Source organism: Gymnoscopelus microlampas, assembly GCF_963454915.1.
Source record: "Gymnoscopelus microlampas genome assembly, chromosome: 11".
Classification (NCBI taxonomy): domain Eukaryota; kingdom Metazoa; phylum Chordata; class Actinopteri; order Myctophiformes; family Myctophidae; genus Gymnoscopelus; species Gymnoscopelus microlampas.
In genome coordinates, this window is record NC_139948.1 from 42,451,533 (window position 1) to 42,476,740 (window position 25,208).

The window sequence follows — 25,208 nt, forward strand, 5'->3', positions numbered from 1 at the left end:
TTAATGATATATTTTAAAATTCTGTTCTGTCTGAATGTGTATTTATCTATTATGAAGATGGCGCTGACAGCGCTGACTGGCTGGCGTTAACTTGCACTGTGCTGCTCAGGGCTCAGGCAGCAAAGCGAGAGAGAATAAAAAAAAACGATTCTGGGCGAGTGTTCCGATGGTAACTCGGTCGAGAGAGGCAGAGAAATGCAGACGATGCATTTCATTGCACAGAGGTGTGTCCGTGAGCAAGACAAGGATTTAACTTAATTCAAATCAGCACAGTGTAAGACTTACACTGACTGACGTTAACTTACACTGTAAGTTAACGTCAGTCATCATCGTCAGGGCCATCTTCATAATAGATAAATACACATTCAGAACAGAATAATATATCATTTTTAAATATAAAAATAATACAAAATCATATTTATTTTTTTCCTTTTTTTTCCCCCCTCTGTTTCTTTCGGGCTTTCGGGCCCAACATGACGGTAATACTCGGGTTCGGGCCGAGCCTCGGGTCGGCCCAGTCAGGCCCAGTTAGGGCCGAGCCTTAATTTTCAGGCCCGTTGAGAACTCTACCGCTTGCACTCCGCGCCTGGTGTCAATCACATCGCCCTCTGCCCCATGGACCACATATGTTGCACCGTCGACAATGACATGTATGTCACTGCCTTCAAGACTACCAAGCACATGCCGTCCCAATGCCCAGACGGCAAGCCACTGTTTGAGAACTACCTGGTGGAGAAACGCTTTGTTAAGTACAAGCCAGTGGTCCTCACCAATGGGGGGGTGAAGTTTGCCAAGCAAGGGGAGATCTGGATAGACGAGAAAGGGACCAATTACTTGGGGGACTAAACAACCCGATGCCGCACCTACTCTGTGTAGGTGCAGAGTTTCAAACAGCGAAAAATGTATGCGCTGTCACTGTACTCAACTTTAGACTTTAGATGTGTTGATTGATATCTAACGCAGTACTGTTTCATTTTCTTGTCATATAATCTAACTGTAAGATCAGTGAACAGTTTATAACGCTATAATGAAATGTTGTCTGTCACCTTGTCACTACTCAACGTTAAGACTTTAGATATGTTGATTGATATCTAAAGCAGTACAGATTTGTTTTATGTCACACTATTAAACAGTGAGATTATACAATGCATGTTTATTTTCCAATAAATGTGGTCAGTAATCAATAATCAAGTCAGTACATTTTTACTTGCATAATAGCCTAAGTTTACACTTGTTACATTAAAACTGGAGTGTGTGCATGACCTGTCCATGTAAAATGGCCCAATGGATACTACAGCCAAACAGCCGAAATGTGTTCGATTCAGCTCTCCACGCTTTGTTGTGTCGAAACATAATTCTGCGTTGGTTCTGAATTACGCTCAACACAGGAACTAGTAGACCCTCCGGAAAAATGCAATCATGCAATCACATAATTTATCGCATATTTTGCAGATTATGCCGGGGGGGGGGTTCAAAAGGGGTGCATATTCGCATATTTCTGCGCAAACTTTCTGCATATATTGAAACTTTTTGCATATTTCTCATTTTTCTGCATATTTGACAACACCCCGCATATTTCGCAAAATCTAGGATTTTAGCCCTCATAATCAAGGATTGTTTTGCCTGCATTCATTGTCTAAAATACACAGCTACGGTATATAAGCCTATCCACAAGTTTCCTAGGGTGTTGTGGGCATCACTTCCTGTCGATTAGATATGCTGATACATAATTTTTTTCCCAAAATGTAAAAAAACTAAATATTTGAAAAATGGTCTTAAAGGAGGAGTTCACCCAAAAAATGACTTATTTTCTATCAATTACACACCCCATGAAGCCTTGATTTCATGGATTTATTTTAGTTTTTGTGGCATTCCTAAGACAATCATTTGATGACCGTGTGTATTTCCGGTAGGAGACACAAATAATCTACTTTGTGTCTCCTACCGGATACATTAGGCGGTAGGAGACGGGAATCAAATTATTAGCTTAGGAATGCGACAAAAACAAAAAATAATCCATGGATTCAAGGCTTCATAGGGTGTGCAATTGATAGAAAATAAGTCATTTTTTGGGTGAACTCCTCCTTTAAGTAATGCAAAGTATACATGATATGAACATGCACGGTACATCATTATCAGGCTTAATTTTATACTTCAACTTTTTGACCCAAAATGACTGGATATACAGGTTTTGTAGCAATTTGTAGCAGTTGTAGGAATATTACACCTTAATTGTCAATGTTTAAACATGTTCTAATTATGTATACTTTACTTTACTGAAAAACATTTTCCATATATCTATTTTTTTTAATATTTTGTAAAAAAAAGAAAATAGCCAATTTAACACAGAGGTGCCCACTCTTCCTTGGTGTCCACCTATCCTGTTACTCTAAAGTCCAGAGACATGCTGTTAAAACAGAGTCTGAAATCTGGACTATCGATGGACATGACAGAGGTTCACTCATGCACGTAACAGGTAACTAAGACCTTAAGAAAGGCCAAAGCAAACTTTTTTATTAACATTTTTTTAAACATTTTTATGAATCATTGAGGATGCAAAAGGGAATGGTATTTTTTTTTGAAAAACTGTAAATACATTACTAGGTAATTATAATTTGAATGAAAAAAATGGCCTAGAGTAAAAAATAGTGAAGGACCCTGCATTGCTGATTTTTTTAAAAACGATTTTAAATCAGTGCCTCTCAAACCTTTTTGTGCCAAGGACCCCCAAATTGATATGTTGTGCCAGAGACCCCCAGAAGAGAAGATTTGTGTTAAAATATGTATGCACCCATTCTTGAGAATTATTATTTATTAACAAGATCATTTAAAAAAAAAGTTCGGTGAAAATATATATATATAAATATATTCTTAAAGGATGTATATATATGAATTAGATAAGATTTATAAAAAAAACAATTGTCTGGTTTCCTTTTTTTACATCTACATTTCCACTCTGCCAGAAAACACCCCTGTCTAAGACAATGATTCAGAACTTCAAAAAAAGCATTACAAAAACTAACCATGTGTATTGATAACATAGGTATAAGAATGTACTTTTGCCATCAACTTTTTTTTTCAAATGTGTTTTTTTGTAAAAGGTTTTGTCCTTTAAAGTTGTCAGGCATAAACAGGTTTTAGCTATATTCTAAGGTCCCCTGTCTGACTTTAAAAAAAGGCGGGAAAGCTGTGAAAGCTCTGGGCAGCTTTTATTTTTTGATATTATGCTCTAAATAATATTACTATCTGCTGTGTCCCAACCATAACATGTCTACATGGGGTCTATGGGGTCTACTTTGAGAACCACTGTCTTAAATAGTGCTTTAGATATAACCAATCACTTCACCCCATTCAGCCAATCACAAGCCGGCATAAAGACACACATAGAGGCAGTAATGAAACCGATCACATGATCAGTTTATCAGTCAAAAGGAAGTCCCATCAGCCTGGAAGATGGCCACGATGACCCCCATTATTAAATCTGTCTCCAAAACATTGGTGGACAACTATAGGTCGATAAGCATCATCCCTATAGTCTCAAAGGTAGCTAAGAAGTGGTTAGCAAAATTGTTGATTAAACATCTCGACAAAGGTTGCACCCCACTCCACACAATGCAATTTGGTTTCCGTGCCCTTCATTCCACTAAGACTGCAAACTGTGTCCTTATTGAAATGGTGAAATCTTTGCTGTGTTTCTTGACTTATGTCTGCTATTTTTGATATGCCACAACACAGCTGAGAGACACAGCTGTGTCTCCTCCTAATCAGCGCTGAGTAGGGTGGTTCCCTTGGGTGTTGATAAACAGAAGCGGGATTTTCCGAAGTGATAGAATCTGAACCAAGCCGGACCCGAACACGTGTGGGTCGTGGATATTATGCAAGCACAGTGACTGTCTGTCTGCATTGGATAAAGTGGTGAAAGTTGGTCAAAGCTGGTGACACTGATTGCAGCAGGAAACTATAGGCAAAACCTTGCGCAAGGCCACATATATCACGACATATATAATTAACGTTAACAAAACAAAACAAAACCTACTTTTGCATATCAAGGTTGAATGAGAATCGATGTAAAGCCCAAAATATGTATTAATTTGTTGTTTATACTGTGCAAAGGGAAAGGCAATGGCGCAGGCTAACCGGACTCGCCCCAAAACACCCTTGCCCCCATTTTTCAGGCGGACCAGCGGTTCTTGTATTTAAGGTTTCGAGGCCTATCAGGCTCGAAGCCTTATTGAGATTGTAGGCGTTCTTCCGCAGTTTTTTTCAGTTCTGGCCCAACCGTGTGGTCACTTTTTACAAAACTTGGCAATATGGTAGAGGGCTATGCCAAACGGCGAAGACCCGAAACTCAAAACCATCGGCCAAAGGGTGGCGCTGTAGCAATCAATTGAAAAATGCCAACTTTGAACAGGTACAACTCATGCCCTGTTTGACCTACAGCCATGAAACTTCTCTGACCTTTAGATCTCCCACCATTTTGAATTATATGAAAAGCAGTTAAAATCAATCTCCTCCTGGGACTTTTGAGCAATCTGCACGAAACTGTCTACACATGTACTTTGGACCTATGCCGACAAAAACATGGTTTGGATTTTTTCTAAGTGAAAACATTAAGCTTTTATGAGCCAATTAATATTGCAGTTTTATGACAATTATTCGTCTGCCCCTAACAAGTTCAGGCAGACTCACATTTGTTTGAAACTTTGCAATAATGTAGAGGGTCATTCCAAGTATCACTGAAACCAATCTTACTCCAATTGGTCAAAGGGGGGCGCTATAGCAATTTTTTGAAAACGCAAACTTTAAACAGGCAAAAGTCATGCCTCGTTTGGCCGACAGCCATTAAACCTGCTTACACATGTGCCTTGACTCATGAGGAACACATCTATCACTTTGACCAGTAAGCTTAGATTGTCTGCAATTTTGAGCAGTTTGAAAAACATTTAAACCCAGGATTTCTGAGCAATTTGCGTGAAAGTGTGTCATGTGTGTGAAATCCCTTTCCACCAGTTCATGTCTGTTGGTCCAATGGCTTAATCATCTGCCTTGAAACCATGGGGTTGCCGGTTTGAATCCCACCTCATGTAGACCTCATTATATTTGCATTGCACACAACATGACTGTATCAATGAATACATGTGCAATTGTTAAAGATAACGGGAAATTCTTATTTGAAAGTAGTTATTTTCAATGTATGACGTACTTCATTCGCCCTTTTGTTTTGTTGGATTCTCCTTTCTCACTGTCAGAGGCTGTGGATTGAATAGTGTTGTATATTTTCGATCCAAAGAGCGGGATATTAATACCGGTTTCCTGGAAAAGCGAGCTTAAAAGGAAGAAGTCCAAAGGTCCAAGGGTTTAAGTCAAGCATCTTTTATTTCAGCCTGACTGGCATACTGCCAGGTTGGTCCGATCAAGCAGCGCGCAGTCACAAGTTAGAACAAAGCATATATACCAATTTCAAATCTCTACTCCAAGAGGCGGGCTAGGTGGTTTAAGCCCAGCCCCCAACACACATACATGAATTCTGACACAGTTGTCGTCGGCCGAGTCCCCGCCCCTAAAACATTAGCTGTAAGTCGAATACAAGTTATCACTTATACTTAGACACAGTATTTCAAAATATAACCTGGTTGCTAATTCTTATTCAGCATCTCTTCAGCTTTAAATTGATTCCATACACAATTATACATTCATAGTTACAAACAGCTGTTCGAAATACAATGAGTCAATACAAGCAGCATTTACCCCAGACTGAGTATTTCCCTTAAATGGCATTTCTCTTGGTTAACAGCACAGGTCATAGTTATCCAACTTTATTCCTCTCAACCATAGCATATGTTTTTACACAGAATTAATAACCTTTAGGAGTACCTTTGTGCTTTAAGCCAGTTGCTCAAAAACCTGTAAAACTATTCGCACAGGTATGCGAAATGAATCCGAGCTCGACACTCTGAGCCCCATATGGGGTCAAGCTTCAAACAGTTAGTTCAAAAGCCCCTCTCTTAGAGGTACTCAAATCAAGAGGTGATTCCCTTGTTTCCCAGCTGCCTTGTGGCCAGCCGCCTTATCACAGGGGAACAATGGTTATTGAAATTCATTCAAATTAAGACAAAAGAATGGCTTGGTCACTTGTTTTGGGTTCACACTTAAGACTGGTAACTTCTGCTCCAGAACAAAAAGGCAGGAACTTCAAGGTGCGACTGATTAAATCAGACTTCACATAAACATTCCTCTGTCTTCAAATCTCCTCCTGCTAGCTCTCTGACTTAGGCCCACTTATATTTGTCTCAAAATCAACCACAGTTCTATGTTTACCAATTAGGATGAAATATCGTGATTATATCATGTTCCTATGTTTGAAAGTTTACTTCAATAGCTTGATCAGTAGAGTGTGCCGAAGGTCCCCGGTTCAAATTCCACTCATTACAGTTTACATTTAAATCGCATTGTACAAAACATGACCCTGTTAATTCAGACATAACATGAAATGCTTTTTTGAGAGTAGTTGTTTTTTATGTATGACATACTTTCTTGTGAAAATAGCCGATCTACAATCTCACAACTTTTCAGATAGCAACGTGTTGTGAGCTTGTAGATTGACTATTTTCACTAGTTTCCATTCCGAGGAGACAAAAAAAAACTTTATTGGTAAATGTTTTGTGAACCAGAGATCTACAGTAGTTAGCGAAACAGAGGCTTGGTTCATAACGGACGGAAAAACCTATAGATATCAACAGACACCATTAGAGAGGCCATATCTCTAGCTCAATGAGAAGAGAGGCAGCCTGTGAATCCATAGGTTGCTGGTTCGATCCCTGTCCCCAACAATGTGTTGAAGTGATCAGCATTTGGAATTCTTCATTTTACAAATAGTGTTTCTTGAGGTTAGGTTGTTGTTTTACTGAGGTTAAGGTTAGTGAGGGTGGGTATAGAAAAGAGTCATCTAGTCAGCAACCTTCCCCCTATTTAGGGGCGGCCATAGCTGAGTGGTTAGTGAGTCCGCCTAAAGGTGGCCATACACTACGAGATAATCTTAATATTAACGATTTTTAAATCGGGTATCATCACACACTACAAGATAATCTTTCAAGATTCCCTTATCAGATTATCTTATCATGCACCCACTACACGATTAAAAAAATCGGGGGCATCTCACACTACAAGATTCTATCCAGATTCTCGGGCTTTCCCGAAAAGCAATAATAAATAGAAAAATATATTTAAAAAAATATATATATATATTATTATAATAATAATTAATTAATAATTATGAATGATTAATAATCATAATTATATGCGATATTATATCAGTAGCCTATATTACTTTGATATTAAATAAAGTTACACATTACAATCTGTACATTTTCATATGTCAATTCAGTGTTTTTCTCCGACAGGGCATCACAGCGCGCACGCGCACGCACGCACGCACACACACACACACACACACACACACACACACACACACACACACACACACACACACACACACACACACACACACACACACACACACACACACACACACACACACACACACACGGCGTCAGAGCAGATCTACAAGCTCACAACGCATCTCATTCGCGGTAGGCTACTTGTGGTCTTGTATATAGCTGTAGAATACAACTCTCGTAGATGTATTAATGATTATGACGTTTTCAATCTACGAGAGTTGTAGGGTTCACCCCCCATGGACACAGGGACTTTCAGCACTATACCCCGTAGACACTCCAAACATGTACAAATTGAAAATAAAGGTGCTTATTCTCACGCAGCAAATGTTAACTCTCGCTATGGGGTAGTAGTTTAATGTAATAATCCATATCTTTCAATAAAGAAGTGTTTTAATGCCGTCTGGGGCCGAATGCCATTTTTTCACCCTCGTTTACTTTTTGTTTACATTGAGTGTGATTCCGGGTTTCACCAGATGGGTGCGTCACTACAGCCCATTGGAAACTTCCGACAGAATCATCCACAGACGGCATTAAACACTTCTTTATTGAAAGATACGGATTATTACATTGAACTACTACCCCGTAGCGATAGTTAACATTTGCTGCGTACGGTATAAGCACCTTTATTTTCAATTTGTAGATGTTTGACGGGGCATAGTGCAGAAAGTCCCTGTGTCCATGTACAAATCTCGTAAATTGAAAACGTCAGAATCATAAATACGTCTACGAGAGTTGTATACTACAACTAATATCGCATAATGTTAACCACTCGAAACTATTGTGCGACGAAAAATAATCCTGGCTGGCACAGTGCCTTCCCTTGCAACATTTTGCAAAATTCATGGATTTAAGAACTATGAAGGTTTTTTTTTTTCTAAAGCATTAGATGGCGGGCCAGAACATAATGAAAGGCTAATTTAAGAAATGGATAGTTAAAAAATGTACTGGAACTCCAAGAGTCAAGACAGAACGCCTTATATTTGGTACACATTTGTGATAGGCTATAGCCTACTCTCACAGAGAATGAATAAAATGTAAGCTGTGGCATAATAAACCCCCCCTCCAAGACTGACCACGTATAGCAAAGCCTACCGTCCTCATTATAATCATTCAATAATTTGAATGATTTTACTTTTATTATACCCCTTCTGCCAATGCCAGACGTAGGCTACAACGTCACATTATTAAGCATGATTCATCAGGATCGCTTTGCAGATCCACAAGCTCACACTGCAGCGCAGATTGAATATATTCGGGGCGCAACACCGTTGTCAGTGGTGTAAAGTAACAAAGTACATGTACTCAAGTACTGTACTTAAGTACATTTTTTAGGTATTTTTTACTTTACTGGAGTATTGCCAATTTCAGTACTATTGTATTACTTCTACACCCCAACAGCAAATATTGTAGGCCTACCTTTACTCCACTACAATCATTTGAAAACTTTAGTTACTAGTTATTTTGCTATTATCAATTATTATATTATAAAACATACATTAACCACTTTAGCCCTATTTTATAGGCCTACATAGGCTATTTGAAAATAGCCGATCTACAAGCTCGCAATGCATCACATTGCAACACATTGTGAGCTTGTAGATCTGCTATTTTCAAACATTTTTTTGGTACTTTAAGTAGGCCTACATTTTGTATATTTAATTCCGGACTTGTATTTGTAACGGAGTATTTCTATATTGCAGTATTGATACTTTTACTTAGGTAAAGTATCTGAGTACTTTTCCCACCATGCACAGACTATTGTACATCGATTCATCGAAGCATAAATTGGTCGTTACTGGATGGATTGCAGCTGCTACATATGGAGAGAGACAGACTGCTTGAGATCGCTAAACATTAATCTGCTAGTTAACAAGAGAAATGACACTATCCAAAGTATAAAGAGTATAAAAGATATGTATAAAAGATATGTGACAGTGCTGGAAACAGGGCATTTAAAGATGAAAATGGGCATATGGACAGCAGCAGTGCATGCTTCGGAAATTGCGCACCAGAGCGCACTCGCCATTTGCCTATTCGTATTGGCCACGGTGTCATCAATGCAAAGCCGTTGTGTTTCATCGGCTACACACGTTTTGGCTGTTTGCAAGACAGGAATATAATTTTAGATGGCAAGATGAAGCATGGAATGGTACCAGGCAAGTTATAAAGTTTAATGAGCATCTTTCAGGTGGGGATATATTCTCTATGGACATTATAGCTATAGGACTGTCAGTCCATATTTTAAAATGAAAATAATAAAATCATTATCAAAATAATGTATTTTAATATAAAACATGGATCCACCGCAGCTGCACATGATTGTCCATCCTACATAAATAACGTGTGTGTGTGTGTGTGTGTGTGTGTGTGTGTGTGTGTGTGTGTGTGTGTGTGTGTGTGTGTGTGTGTGTGTGTGTGTGTGTGGCATTGCGGTGTTGGAACAGCGGCTGTATTTCTCTTGTCCAACCCGCGCCAGGTGTTCCATACAGTAGCGATCCAGATAAATATCAAACATTTTTTTAAATGATTTTCACAATGACAAAACAAGGGGGGAGGGGGGGGGGTTCACCCGAGGGGAGGGGTTTTCACTCAAAATATCAAACTATTTAGTCTATTAGTCTTGTGAGCAACGCGGGAGGGTTCAGATTGGATCTTTTGACCCTCACACTAGACGATGCTTATGCCCGAGATTCGCCCCCGATCTAGGCTGGGGTAGACACGCCCCCCCGATACTCGGGAGCCAGAGGCCCTGGTTGCCCCAGGTACGATTCAAGGCAAGGCCAACAAATGTGTCGATGAAATGAAATTTGTCCCTGAGCAAGACTCTTAACCCCTAATTGCTCACAGGCCCTCATTGGAACAAGACCGTAAGGACTTTCATGAACAGACCTGTTAAAGGAATTATCCTTATTCCCATGGATTGGATCCACCCCTCTCACCTGCTCTCACTCATCACCAATCACACCTGTCTTCACTCACAACTCATTAGTGGCCTGGTGGCTTTTTCTTTGTAATAATGTTTAGTTTTTCAAATATTTAACTTTAAGCGCCCAATGCCACACTATTGGCCATGGCCATTTAAAACACTGGTGACATCACTGCTGTGAGACTCAGCATGGGGTTCAGTGTCGGCTTGTAGTGTACTAGCTGTAGTTGTAGTTTACTAACTGTTGTAGTGGTGTACTCACTGTAGTTTGTAGTATACTTTAGTGTCCCAAATGCTATCTAATAAGCCCCTGTATATATCTCAACTACAAGTTTAGTTAGTTGTAGTATTGTAGTTGGATAGTATGGTATATCCAGAACTATATAATGTATTATTGGTTAATAACAGTATGAGATTTAGGTGACCTGTTGGAGAAGACAGTCACTAACAGCAGGATGGCAAACCCTTAGATTTGAGTACTGATGTTTTTGCATTTTGATTTAAATCAGTCACATCCTGAGGATCCTGGTCTTTGTTCTGCAACAGCAGAACCCAGCTTTAGGTGTGAACTAAAAGCAAGTCACAGAGCCAAGTTCTTTGTGACCAAGAGGCTGATTTCAATACTATTGTCTTTATGCAAGGGTGATGGCAAAGGTGAAATGCATCTGTCTCTCTCTCTCTCTCTCTCTCTCTCTCTCTCTCTAAAAAAAACCTCTGGTAAAGTCATGCAGACTCAGATTGAATTTATACTGTATTATTCTTATTTCTTGGTAAAAGCTTATTTTGTTGTAAGTACACAAGTGTGAACAAATGTGGTTGTGGAAGAAATCAGTTAGTTGCATGTAAACTTTTCTTCTTGACTCTAAGGAAAATGGTATGTTGTTTTAATCATCTCTTTTTGTTTAACTTATTCATACAAGGTTGAATACATACATGTGTGGGCTTATATTGAAGGTAATAAGATGATAAACAATGATTTCATAATATGAGCTTGTGTTTGATAGATACATGTTATGTGTTAAAACCAAGACAGATTGTAATCCATTGTGTGACTGAGAAGTCTTTTGTTTCTAAAAACCTGAGTGGTCAAGAAGGAGAACTGGGAGGAGGTTCTACGTGAAATGTCTGTCTGTATAAAGTACAATGTTTTGGTGATTCAGGTACACTCTGTGGATTGGCTATGCAGGTGTCAGTGTCTGTAGAAATAAAAGCATTTCTGTGGACAAACCCTCTTTTCGAACTGGATCCTTGTTGTATTCCTGCACTTAGGGAACAGTTATGGAATAGTGTTTTTCCTGTCTGATCAATGGACCAATATACGACAATAGCCGCCCCTGAATTGACAGGATGTGCCAGTGCGGGAGAGCCGAGCCAAGGGTAACAGGGCTTCAGTTACCTGGATGGTGTACAGATCGCACGAGACCGAAATGGCCTCTTTCAAACAAACTCATCAGCCTTGAAGGCTTAAGTCCTTGCAACCACGAAGAAGCTGACTCCAGAATCTTCACACATGCTCTCCATGCAGCCAAGCAACAAATACAGTCTGTGTTGATTAAGGCATGCAACACGGATATTCTTGTTGTTGCAGTCAGTGCAGGCTTAGAAATGATTTGGGTATAATTTGGCCAGGGTCAGTCCATTATGTGATTGCCAATTCATGATATGGTAGTAATTGTTGGCCCAGAGAAATCCAGTGGCATGCTGTCCTTCCACGCCAGTGGAAAGACAGTTGTGTCAGCTTTTCATGGTAAAGGGAAGAAAACTGCATGTCAGGCAACAGTGTGCAAAATGCAAACTGAAAGCCCTGCCAACTGTGGCTGGCAAAAAGATGGAGAGGTCTGGCACGTTCTCTGGACAATCCTTCCACCTATTGTTCAGACTTGTGAGCAGTTGACAAAATGTGGCTAAAAGACTGAATCCCGAGGACGATGCACAGTCCAGTCCAGTCCAGTACAGTACAGTCCAGTACAGTCCAGTACTACAGTCCAGTACACTACAGTATAATACAGTACAGTCCAGTATAATACAGCCCAGTCCAGTCCAGTCCAGTACAGTATAGTACAGTACAATACAGTATAATACAGTATAATACAGTACAGTCCAGTACAGTACAGTGCAGTGCAGTATAGTACAGTATAATACAGTGCATTGCCGTACAGTGCCATACTGTACAGTATAATACAGTGACATACAGTACAGTACAGCACAGCACAGCGCAGCACAGTACAGTACAGTACAGTACAGTACAATACAGTATTGTACAGCACAGCACAGTATTTGTATCATCATAATATCCAATAATTTAGATTTTCTAAATGCAGAATTGGATATCTCATACTCAAAAACGTACATTTCGATGTATAGACCATCAAAATAGGATTATTCAATCAAAATATAGTTCAAACACTGTTTAAAACCACTTCGAATGGCGGCCATCTTGAAACATGCGGCCATTTTGTTTTTTTCAAGTGGATAACGTACTTTTCTGAGAGAGTAGGTTTTGAAGCACTTGTGTGCCACATTTGGTGCTTGTATCACCAAGTGAAAGATCGTTTCAGCCATCTGCTCCACTACCATGCCTTTCGGCCTGGCGGAGACAATTAAATTATGTTTTGTCTAAATGTATAGTCTACATTCTGAATGGATGTTGTGTCTAAAGCATAGTTAGATGTTGACTGCGGTTGATTCGATAACGCGTCGATTGCTAGTTTGTCCAGTTGGCCGTCGACGCGTTAGACGCGCTGGACGCGCGTTCATTGTTTAATCTCTGATCGCGCTATTCTGCAATGTTTCACTCTAGGATTCGAGTTCCACTTACTTCACCCACACTTGCATCCGGTTTTATGACGCAGATTCCGTTTCCGGTTTTCATTTTTTTCCCCTGGTCATTTTCGGCCACAATAGGGAAACACACGTTTTTCACACAGTATAAAAAACGAACGGAGAGGTCCACTTCTATAATCTATGGTCTGGGTGACTAACAGTCATCGCCGTCGTGTATCACATCGTAATTTTGGCCGATCGGAGAATCTGTGTGTAACCCTATTGTTGACTGCAAGAACGGCATAAACAATATCTAAATGAGCCTTACTGTATGCCTGCTGAACAACCTATGGCTACACTCCATTAACAGTAAAACAGGATCCTGAGTTCTTAGTGGCTGATGGTGGATTCACTAACACTTCCTGACTGGCACTGCCTGAAATGGTAAAATAGACCCAGTAACGTTTACCTTTGCATTGGTAATGATGCAATGAATAATAATTAAACAGCGCGGTGCCTCCACTGCGGAAATACTACACCAACTATTATGGTATATCCTGTACTTCCCCAGAAAACTTATTTGAAGAATGTATATGAAAACATCTGACCAAACAGACAACACAGTTCAACACCTTTTTATATATAACCATCAAAAAGGTTTATTATTGTTTGACTGTGTAAGTGTGTGTGTGTGTGTGTGTGTGTGTGTGTGTGTGTGTGTGTGTGTGTGTGTGTGTGTGTGTGTGTGTGCGCACAGTTTAGAATAAGCACTGCAATAAGTAACCTTCAAATGTGTTCACCTAGGCAACAACAATTATTTGGTTAACCAAGAAAAATACCTCTAACAGTATTTGACAAAAAATAAAACAAACCCTTATCCTCACTGGTGGGTCAATATCAGAACAGAGAACTTCACAATGTTTTCTTTTAAATACCAAAACCTCTGCTTAAATGTACAGGCAACTTCCAGTAAACAAAAATAATCAAAACACCCCAAAAAGGAAAAAACCCTAAAACCCAAATACCTCAGTTCAACCTATATAACCAAGCGCTTGGATTTCTAATTCGTTGGGGCCCAGTTGGTGCACATAGATGAATGAGTAAGCAATATCATAGTCCTTCCTTCTTTTAGCAAGCAATATTGTACTCCACTGTCTGTTGTCAGTACTCACGAAACACTTGTAAACGACTCACGCTGTACTCAAGCCGCTCTCCGCTGTATGTCTCCTCGGAACAGAAACCAGTGAAAGCAGCCGATCTACATGATGATGAGAGCGAGAGAGAGAGAGAGAGAGAGACACACACACACACACACACACACACACACACACACACACACACACACACACACAGAGACAGAGACAGACACAGAGACAGACACAGAGAGAGAGAGAGAGAGAGAGAGAGAGAGAGAGAGAAACACAGAATAGATTGGAGAGAGAGAAACACAGAATAGATTGGAGAGGGAGAGAGAGAGACATGGAAACAGAATAGATTGAAGAGAGAGAGAGAAAGAGAGAGCGAGAGAGACATGTTAACGGAATAGATTGAAGAGAGAGAGACATGGAAACGGAATAGATTGATGAGAGAGAGAAATGGAAACAGAATGGTTTGATTGGACATCTCAACCTATTGCTATTAACAGGATTCAAACTCTCAACCTTCGGACTAATAGGCTGCAACACTACCTATAGTGCTATAGCTTAGTCCAGGCTGATATTGTCTGTTGAAGATCATAAACTCTTGCCTTCTGTCATGAACCAAGCCCCTGTTTCACTAACACTAAGATCACTCGTTCACAAACCATTTACCAATGACGGAATTGTATCTCCTCAGAACCAAAACTAGTGAAAGTAGCCGATCTACAAGCTCACAAACCATTAAAAGTTGTGAGATTGTAGATCGGCTATTTTCACAATGATGTATGTTATACATTGAAAAAACATACTCTCGTTGCTATCTGAAAAGTTGTGAGATTGTAGATCAGCTATTTTCACAATGAAGTATGTCATACATTGAAAAAACACACTCTCAATTAAGCATTTCATGTTATCTTTAACAATTGCAGATGTATTCATTGATACAGTCATTTGTGTGAAATACAACTGAAATAAAATCTGCACCAAGTGAGACTTGAACCGGCAACCTTGAGGTTGAGAGACATACACTTAAGCGGGACGCTATTGGACCAACAGATGAAAACCCCTGAAAACAGAGATCACACTGATGATACAGTTTCACGCAAATAGCTGAAAAATCCTGGGTTTAAAGGGTAAGACCACTTTGGTAGAGGTTTGGGTTGTGTAGTTACCTTGCCATGATGTAACTCCAAAGGTGAGCAAGAAATAAAAAATAATTGCTCCATTGATTAGAAATTGATCATTCAAAATATGCTCCTCATTGACTTACATTGTACAGTAAAACAGCTCTCAAAGTCACTCTTTTAGCACATAAATGAACCCAAACAAAGTTGATTCAGACAATATAGAGCATCACCAAACCCAGTACTGTTTGTTTTTTTTAATAAAAATGTCAACTTCCTGTTGATTTTACGATTTTACGATTTGGATCCGGATCCGCCGATCCAGTCCGGGTTTTCTACTTATTAAAAATGGCAAAATCAACAGGAAGTTGACATTTTTATTTAAAAAAAAAACAGTACTGGGTTTGGTGATGTTCTATATTGTCTGAATGAACTTTGTTTGCGTTCGTTTTTGTGCTAAAAGAGTGACTTTGAGAGCAGTTTTACCTTACAATGTAAATCAATGAGGAGCATATTTTGAATTATCAATTTCTAATCAGTGGAGCAATTATTTTGTATTTCTTGCCCACCTTTGGAGTTACATCATGGCAAGGTAACTACACAACCCAAACCTCTACCAAAGTGGTCTTGCCCTTTAAGTGTTTTTCAAACTGCTCAAGATTGCGGACAATCTAAGGGTGGTGCTTACTGGTCAACGTGATAGATGTGTTCCTCATTAGTCAAGGCACATGTGTAAGCAGGTCTAATGGCTGTCGGCCAAACGAGGCATGACTTTTGCCTGTTTAAAGTTTGCATTTAAAAAAAATTGCTATAGCGCTCCCGTTTGACCAATTGGAGTAAGATTGGTTTTAGTGATATTTGGAATGACCCTTTACATTTCTGCAAAGTTTCAAAGAAATGTGAGACTGCATGTATGTGTTAGGGGCAGATGAATAATTGTCATAAAACTCATTGTCAATTGTCATTGGCTCATTAAAGCTTCATTTTTTCACTTATGGAAAATCCGCTGCATCGTTGAGTCGGCATAGGTCCAAAGTTCATGTGTAAAAAGTTTCGTGCAGATTACTCAAAAATCCCAGGAGGAGATAGGTTTTAACTGTTTTTCATATAATTCAAAATGGTGGGAGATCTAAAGGTCAGAGGTCAAAAGTCAGAGTGTGAAAGTTGTTCATCATGAGTAGACGCCTGTGTGTATCAAAGTTTTATGGCTGTAGGTCAAACAGGGCATGAATTGTACCTGTTCAAAGTTGGCATTTTCAATTGAGTGCTATAGCGCCACCTTTTGACGAAAGATTGTGAGAATTATTTCTTGATAGTTTTTCATGACCATCTACCATATGGCCAAGTTTCATAAAAAGCGTATGCATGGTTCAGCCAGAACTGCGAAAAGCGTCAGAAGAAGAAACGGAATAATGCCACTAACAAAACGGGTCCATGCTGGAAGCCTTGCCCCGTAAAAACACGAAAATCGCTGGCACTGGGGGAGTACTTTATGAAAATACTCTGGCAGTCAAAGAGTTAAGGCTAATGTATTACTTCTACTGTCTGAATGGATATTGTGATGTCGTATCATTTGCTATATTTTATATGACAGTATGCAAGTAAAAACAGATTATTATTATTATAACAAATATACTAAAAGCTAAAGTAAGACTCATAGTGTGTGTTGACCCAGACACACTGGCGTCGGCTAATCAAGGACACTCTGCATAGCTGTGAAGTACATTTACATCCCTATTGTCAATCTGAAGACTGTTTGATCAGAGAATGGTTCCATCCTGCTCACACCTTGAGCAGAGGAAGCAGATAGAGACAGTACCATTTGCCAATGTTCAAAGATCTCATTGATCAACAGCTGGGGGCTCTCAATGACCCTCACCCACCCCATTTGTCTGTATTCAAATGTGAACCCACAGTTTAAAAGGTGAACTAAGATGTAGCTCAGAACTAGTACTGTCTCACGAGCCGTCAGCCTATGTGGAGGGACAGGGGCCCTGCCCCTGGCTCCTTCTGCTGTTGCTGCTGTTGATGCTGAATAAATGAATGCTTTGGAACCTGGGAACCTGACGTCTTCTCCTCTACTTTAATATCTCAAACCAGCCTGGAAACCGCAGTTTAAGCCTCAATTACACCACATTAATGGCGAGCCAGCTACATTGTTGTGCATGTGTGACGGTGGCCAGGTTGTCACATGTGACTTGCCACTTCTTTCTAGAATGCTGGCACTCTTTACTCTTTCTCAATAAATAAATAAATAACAATACACATTAAACTCACAATAATAAAATATCAGTTGCACAATAAAGTGCGGGGTGCGTAATTACTGTGAGAATAATAATGATTGTCAAATACTGCAAGACTACGCCACCCTTTTGTTTAAGAGGTAGGGTCCTCTGTAACACTTTCTTAGGCTATTCACAGGTTCGAGTTTACCCAGGTAAGTATAACACTTTTGAATGAGAACAACACTTTATAAAATATCCCTCGGAGAAAACTGGACGGAAACAGGTTTGTATAAAAAGCTAATTCATTTTATTGTCCTAATACAACGGCATCTATAAGCCATAAAACAATGAAAAGCATAAACAAAAATATAACACTCAACACTAAAACCCTCAACCTCCTATGGCGCCTGCTAACTAACTAAAATACACAATCACAGGAACTCAACAACAAGGCTTAAAACACAGGGCTTGTGCAAATTTAGCAAATAAATATAAATCTAGCATAAAGTGCCTACTTCTACTGAACCAGTAAAGTGACAGGTGCTGATTTAAAGTGCTAAATACTCATCACGGTTTTGAATGCAAAAGGTGGGGAATGTCCTTATATGGGTGTAATGGATCGGGGGTTTAGGCCAGGAATCTCTGCCTCTTCAGTTCTTCGTATGCGCTGCCTGCAATTATAGAAACAGAACCAGTTCATCTGTTCAATGTAACTTCACATGGGAGGTTTATTTTGTTATTTTGTTATTGAGAATGTCATTTTTTTGATGTTTTTTCTTGCAGACTGTTTTATTCAATATACTTGATTGCGAAAGACGTTAAAGTACTTCGTGGGGGGAATGTCGTATCATTTGCTATATTTTATTTGACAGTATGCAAGTAAAAACAGATTATTATTATAACAAATATACTAAAAGCTAAAGTAAGACTCATAGTGTGTGTTGACCCAGACACACTGGCGTCGGCTAATCAAGGACACTCTGCATAGCTGTGAAGTACATTTACATCCCTATTGTCAATCTGCACTCCAATGTTTCTGTCGCTGAAAATCGGTTGAATATCTGGTTTGGGCGTTCATTCTGTCATTGCATGTTGATAAATTAATGATGTTGTAGAAATCCTGCTTGTCTTGCAGGGTAGAAATACAACACTCATGTGCAGCAGAACACTGATTTGCAGGGATCATGCTGTTTTGTCGAACATCATTCTTGCCACATACAGTGGCCAAATGGCAAAAACAATGGCCAAATGCCGGCTTGTCATGGACAGTTTCTTAAAACTTTATTCTTGCCACATACAAAATGACCATAAACACTTTTGATCTAAGCCCTGAAATGTATACTAACAGACTCCTAATGTGTCCAATGCCAATGTGCTACAGCTACATCATTTAAAATAATAGTATTTCAGCATTAATTAAATCAGTGTCCTACCTATTCTAAAGAAAACATGGAGAGTGGACTGGCAAGTCAGCCACTTAGGCACTTTTAAGGCACAAGGAAGAAAACCAAAAAGTAATGAAGCGCCTTTAACTAGGGGATAACCATCACTGGTAGTATTTTGTTGTTGATACATCGCCAAAATCATTGTCCTCTCCTCTCCTGGTTGGGCAGTTTCTTGAGTGTGGTCACCTGATAAATTCATCTCTCCCAATAACAAAGTTATGCAAATTTTCCTTTTTAGTATAATTTGCATGGGGAAAAAAGTATATCATATAAAACAAAGAATATAAAAAATGGTCACAGACTTCTCAGATTAAGTTTAACTAGAAGCTCGGCCGCCCTTCGGGCGGCCGAGGGTCTAGCCCTTCGGGTGGCCGAGGGTCTAGTCGGGGACCGGCCTACACAGGAACGATGTAAATAGGGAATGAATGCTCCACCCTTTAAATCAAACCCCATTATACCTGTTGTCATAGGACCCGTTTTGGCCATCTGTTTGCCTGTGTCCATTTATGCCCATCTGTGTGTGCATTTATGCCCATATATGGAGCTATCTGTGTCTGTGATATATGGACATCTCTGTATGTGTCTGGGTGTGTCCCTTTTATGCCCGTATATGGAGATCTCTGTGTCTGTCTGTGTCCATTTATGCCCATTATCCTAAAGGAGTTCGCTATAAACAATGTTGTCAGTAATGCCCTTGTCATTATCCACAATGAAAACTTTTACAGCGCTGGCTCTCTTTCCTCTAGAGAAGGCTGTGTAGAGTTGGCCATGAGCGAACACAGGTTTAGGCAAGTAGATGCCAACTCGTTCATTCTCTTGGCCCTGACCCTTATTGATTGTAACAGAGAATGCTAAGCGGATAGGGAACTGTCGTCTAATGAAGGTGAAGGGAAGCTCACCTCTGTCATAGTGAGGTATTCTTGGTAGGAAGATTGTTTCACCCCTGTTTGTGCCTACTGCAATCTCACACTCAATGACTCTGTCCATCATTTGCATTTACCACCATTCTGGTGCCATTCTTGAGAGTGCGGTCAGGACCTGATTGCAGGTTTCTAAGCAGCATGACTGGTGCGCCTACTTTCAATTTGAGGTTATGATCAGGGATTCCAGAGGGTGTCAGTGAATTGAGTAATTCCACAGTCACGTAATCCTTGTGGTCGTCCTCCTGAATTGAGTCGGCTGAAAGGTAGACTCTCTCTTCTGTAGGTAAGTCAGCCAAGCATATGTTGTTGATTTCTCGGATGTCATTGTTCAGAGGAGTGTATACAGTGCCTTTGAGAAGGTTGTCTTTGTTGATACATCCATTTTGCAGGTCAGGAAAGGTGTAAGAAATCAGAGTATTCAGATCCTTAACCAAGTGTTGTGGTGGAATTCGGATTTGAACTTCTGTGTCCTCGTGAGGGAGTTTTCCGTCCCCTAAAGCAAGAAGATAGTTGGAGAAGTCCCTTTCAGCTGTTTCTGTCCTCATGTTGATGTTAAGCTTGTGGTGCTTCATGAGAGGATACAGTGGTGACATCTGGATGCATGCTGTAACTATCTGGGCTCTGCTTGCTCTTTTAATAACAGGGAGTGTCTGCCTAGGGTCTCCACCCAGAAGGACAGTTTTGCCACCCCAAGGTTGTTGTGAGTGCATGAGGTCCCTCAGTGTTCTTTCCACACACTCAACATTAAATCGGTTAACACTGAATATCTCGTCCCAGATTATCAAGTTGCTCTCTTTGATGAGCCTAGCCAGGGAGGACTCGGCGTTGATGGCACAGACAGAGTCTTCAAAAATGGGGATTGGGATCTTAAATCTTGAATGAGCTGTCCTACCACCCTCCAGGTTCTGTGCCGCTAAGCCTGTGCTGCCCACACACAGTACAATGCCATTCTCTGCGCGAATCTTAGCTGCAATTGCCTTAAAGGTAAAGGTTTTGCCATAACCTGCTGGGGAGTTTAGAATGAACTGCTGTGTGATGGTTTCTTCTTTTGGTGCATGTACTGCCTGATAGACAGCTTCGTAGAGTGCCATTTGTTCTCCATTGAGCTTAGGAGCAAGTGACTTTACAATTTGTTCTTGCTGTGTTATGTTGAATTTTTCAGATCTGAAGATTTGTGTCAGTTTTTCCTGCTCAGTTAGTGGTCTTGGCTGTGGCATATCATTGTGTTTGGATAGACTACCTCACATTTGCGAGAGCTCGTTTTCAATTGCAAGTAGTACCTGATTGTGTATAAATGTTGTGTCTACTGCATCTGTAGGGCACCTCTGTGCAGTGGCCTCCTCATGGACAAAGTCTTCACTAAGCTGTTCAAAGAATCTTTCAAACAGATCTTTGGGCTCTGAAGGTTGACAGTAGTGGAGGATGATGGCAAAGGTTTCTCTTACTTTCTTTGAGGAAGCGTAGCTTGAGACGTCACGCATGGCGGTAATCCATTCTCCATCGTCCTGAAGCAAGCCCATGGCTAGAGCAGTGTCTTTGAAAGTGTCATAGTGGTTGCCGTTATATACCTTAAGGTCATCATAGGTCTGTGGTCCTCTGATATGTCCTAGGAGCAGTTTCAAGTAGAATCTTTCTCCTTTATGCCCATAATGGAGATCTCTGTATCTGTCTGTGCCTTCGACTGTGTTGCAGACACAGTGCCGGTTCCCCCTTTAATGCAAACCCCATTATACCTGTTGTCATTGGACCCGTTTTGACTTTATTATGGAGATCTCTGGATCTGTCTGTCTGTTTCCCTTTCATGCCCATATATGGGGATCTATGTATCTGTTTGTATGTGTCCTTTTATGCCCATATATGGCATATATCTCTGTCGCTTTTTGTTTGTTTCTTCTTTAAGCAGAATATGCAGCCTGCATAAATCTGCATCATTCAAGTCATCATCCCAGTCCCACGCTTTGTTGCTCTTTTCTTTTTTGTAGCGGGAGAGTTCAGCTTGAGTTTTTTTGGAGAACTTGTTTTTTGTTGGTCTTGTGCTGTTGATTTAGCTTGTCTTATGTTTGTCTCCCCCGTCTGCACCTCATCCAACTCAGATCTTGACTGATCCTTGTTTTCTTCAGTAAAAGCAGCACAGTTAATTAATTCTTCATCACCGATCTCATCAAAAAAACTGTCTCCTCCTCTGTCTTCCCACCAGATGTTGACTGTTCCATCTGCTCCCCAGGAACACTGTCTCCTCCTCCGTCTGCTCCTCCTGTCTGGCCAGCAGATGTTGACTGTCCCATCTGATCCCCAGCAACAGCCTTATTAGCTTTCCATTTCGCATCCCAATCGAGTTTTGTAATTCTTTGGTTCATTTTTCTTTTTTCCTGCTCCAGTTTTTGTATATAAAGAAGGACTTGAGTCGATGTCTTGAAGGCCTGCTCCTGCAATTCCTTCCGGCTTTCCATGAACTTGCACTGATAATTTAGAAGTACCAAGTTGTTACGAATTATTTCTCCTTCACCGGGGTTTAGCTTTGGTAGCTTTTCTGGAGTACTCATTTTTTTGAGAGCTGCTTATAGAATATATGCAGAGGTCTGTCAAGAGTGCTGGACTTAGCTTAGAAGCCGGCTTATATACTTTCATCTGTCACCTCGGAGTGAGAGGAAGAAAGACTATAGTTTATGCCACACTCAGAGATTTTTTGTTGACTCATCTAGTGTATGTGATGCCTTTTATGAAGTGATGTCACAATGAGTCAGCGCTTGCTCCGGAACAGCCCGATGTCAGTCATCTCCGCATACGGAGATTCCAAACCTTTCGTGCCGGATCCGAAAAACTGTGTATCGGGTCGGGTCGAGGCTTAGCTAAGATCGTAGGCAAAGGTCTGAGCTATCTGTGTGCGAAATTTGGAGTCTGTAGCACCAACCATGTGCTTTCAGGGCTCATCCATGCGATTCGGGCCAATTTGGATTCGGCGTCCATTGGCTTCAATTAGTAGTCAGGACTCCGCATATGGAGATTCCGAACCTTTCGCGTTGGTTCCGGAAAACCGCATATCGGGTCGGGTCGAGGCCTAGCTAAGATTGCAGGCAAAGGTCTGAGCTATCTGTGTGCGAAATTTGGAGTCTGTAGCACCAACGATGTGCTGTCAGGGCTCATCCATGCGATTTGGCCCAATTCGGCCTCGGCTTCAATTAGTAGTCACAATTTAAACTGCATAGTGCACATAAAATGTATGAAAACAAGAAATGATGACCAAATATAAATGTAAAAATAAAATAAACATTAATGAAACTAGTCTTGATGGCATCTTCCATTACACAGTTTTGTAACCATGTTAATTGAAGGATCGTCATCATCAATGCCCACCAGCAAAATATCCTGTCAGCTAGAAAAGGCATGGAACCCTTGTAAAGGTCCTTACACACCGGCGAATATAGCGAATATACGCAAAATTCGGACTCGTTCTGAATAATTAAAAGACGCTTTTTCGCTTCGCTTTTTCGCTCCATGTACGGAGCCATTGACTTCATAAGGTTTTTTTAAAAATCGCATTATTCGCACGAAAAAATCGCCCCGGTGTGTAACAACCTTAAGGCTGCAGCCATCCCCTTACCAAGTACATGTACTGATAATCTGTTTCTTGTTCCCAATGATGTACTATGTAGGTGTGCTTGCATAGCTGACGGTACCATCGGGTTGCAAGACAAATGACATCAGTGTCAGTGAACTCAATTCAAAGATTTGTTGCCCCTCTTCAGACAGCATTCAGGCCGTGCAGGATTATCCAGCCTCTTTGTGCGTGGCCTTGTGGTTAGAGTATCTGGCCTGAGATTGGGAGGTCGGGGTTACATTTCCTGATCAGGTCATACCAAAGACTATAAAAATGGGACCAAATGCCTTCTGCTTGGCACTCCGCATCAAGGGTCGGATTGGAAGTCCCTGTGACACACTTGCATCATGTCCAGGGGGTGTACTTGTACGTCATGGCTGGGGGATGTACTTGTACTGTACATCAAGCTGACTGACGATACTGCCCTAAGGACCACATAGGGCAGTAGGGTGTGCGTAGTACTACTACTTGTGCGAGCTATGAAGATTTTGTACATCCATATGGTTTTAGTGGATATCCTGCCTTGAAGTGACTATGAAAACTTTTGCTTTCCCTTGAAAGATTAGGAGGGCTTTCTTGGCAGATAGATATCTTTGATCCTGTTTGACAGGAACTGTTTTGCTTATAATTTCCCCTATGGTGTGTCATCTTCCATGGTAAGTAGCTGGAGGCTTACCACCTTGGAATCTCTTCCATGTGGCCTACTTCAGTAAAGATGAGAGATTGTAGTGATCATACACTGGTTGTCGTTTAGTTGAGAGACAGTGTTTCAAAGTGTCCAATAATAACAACTATAATAACACTCCACAATCAAACATATATATATATATATATATATATATATATATATATATATATATATATATATATATATATATATATATATATATATATATATAATCATAATAGCCCTCTACTACTGCTGCTTTTCTATTTCCTATTCTGTGTGTGTATATATATATATATATATATATATATATATATATATATGTACACAGAATAGGAAATACAAAAGCAGCAGTAGTAGAGGGCTATTATGAATGGGTGAAGTATGAACATGATTACATGCAAAAATGAGTCAGAACTTTGTCTATAGCTAAAGTATAGAAAACAAGGGTAGGCAATAATGATCTGAGAATGCATCTGTTATAGGCTAGAACAGGAAATTCTTAACTTATACATACTGAAGGCTGTAATGTGTGTACTGTGTATGCAAATAAGTTGTTTTATTGTAACAGCAAAGTCATTCAGTGTTTTTAATAACAGCTATGTATGACCCTGTGAACATTTTCAGAATTCTGTAAACAATAACACTGTGACTGAATCTATAATATTTGATGCCTAGATTGACTACATATTGTTATAAATGTCCTTTAAGCCCCAATGGGCACCAGGAAAGATAACACTTAACCACTTTAACCCTATATGCTGTCACTTGTTTTTTGTTTAGCACACTGCTTAGCTGATGTCCTTGCATTTTGAATTCCAGCAGACACCAACGCTGGGCACCACATCAAGGTGGACTCGACTATGTGGGGGGAGAAAGTGGCACATAAACCCAATTGCAACATTCACAACTCTACCTAAATACACATACAAACGTAAAAG

General features: G+C 40.2%; 1 long non-coding RNA gene across 1 annotated transcript in view; it reads left to right on the forward strand.

The window, feature by feature from the left end:
- LOC311055845 overlaps nucleotides 1-1,444 on the forward strand; it is a 2,951-nt gene extending 1,507 nt beyond the window's left edge. Inside the window, exon 4 of the long non-coding RNA XR_014601820.1 lies at nucleotides 1-1,444. This exon is cut by the window's left edge and continues 122 nt beyond it. This is a non-coding gene — a long non-coding RNA (uncharacterized lncRNA).
- The last annotated feature ends 23,764 nt before the right edge of the window (nucleotides 1,445-25,208 follow it).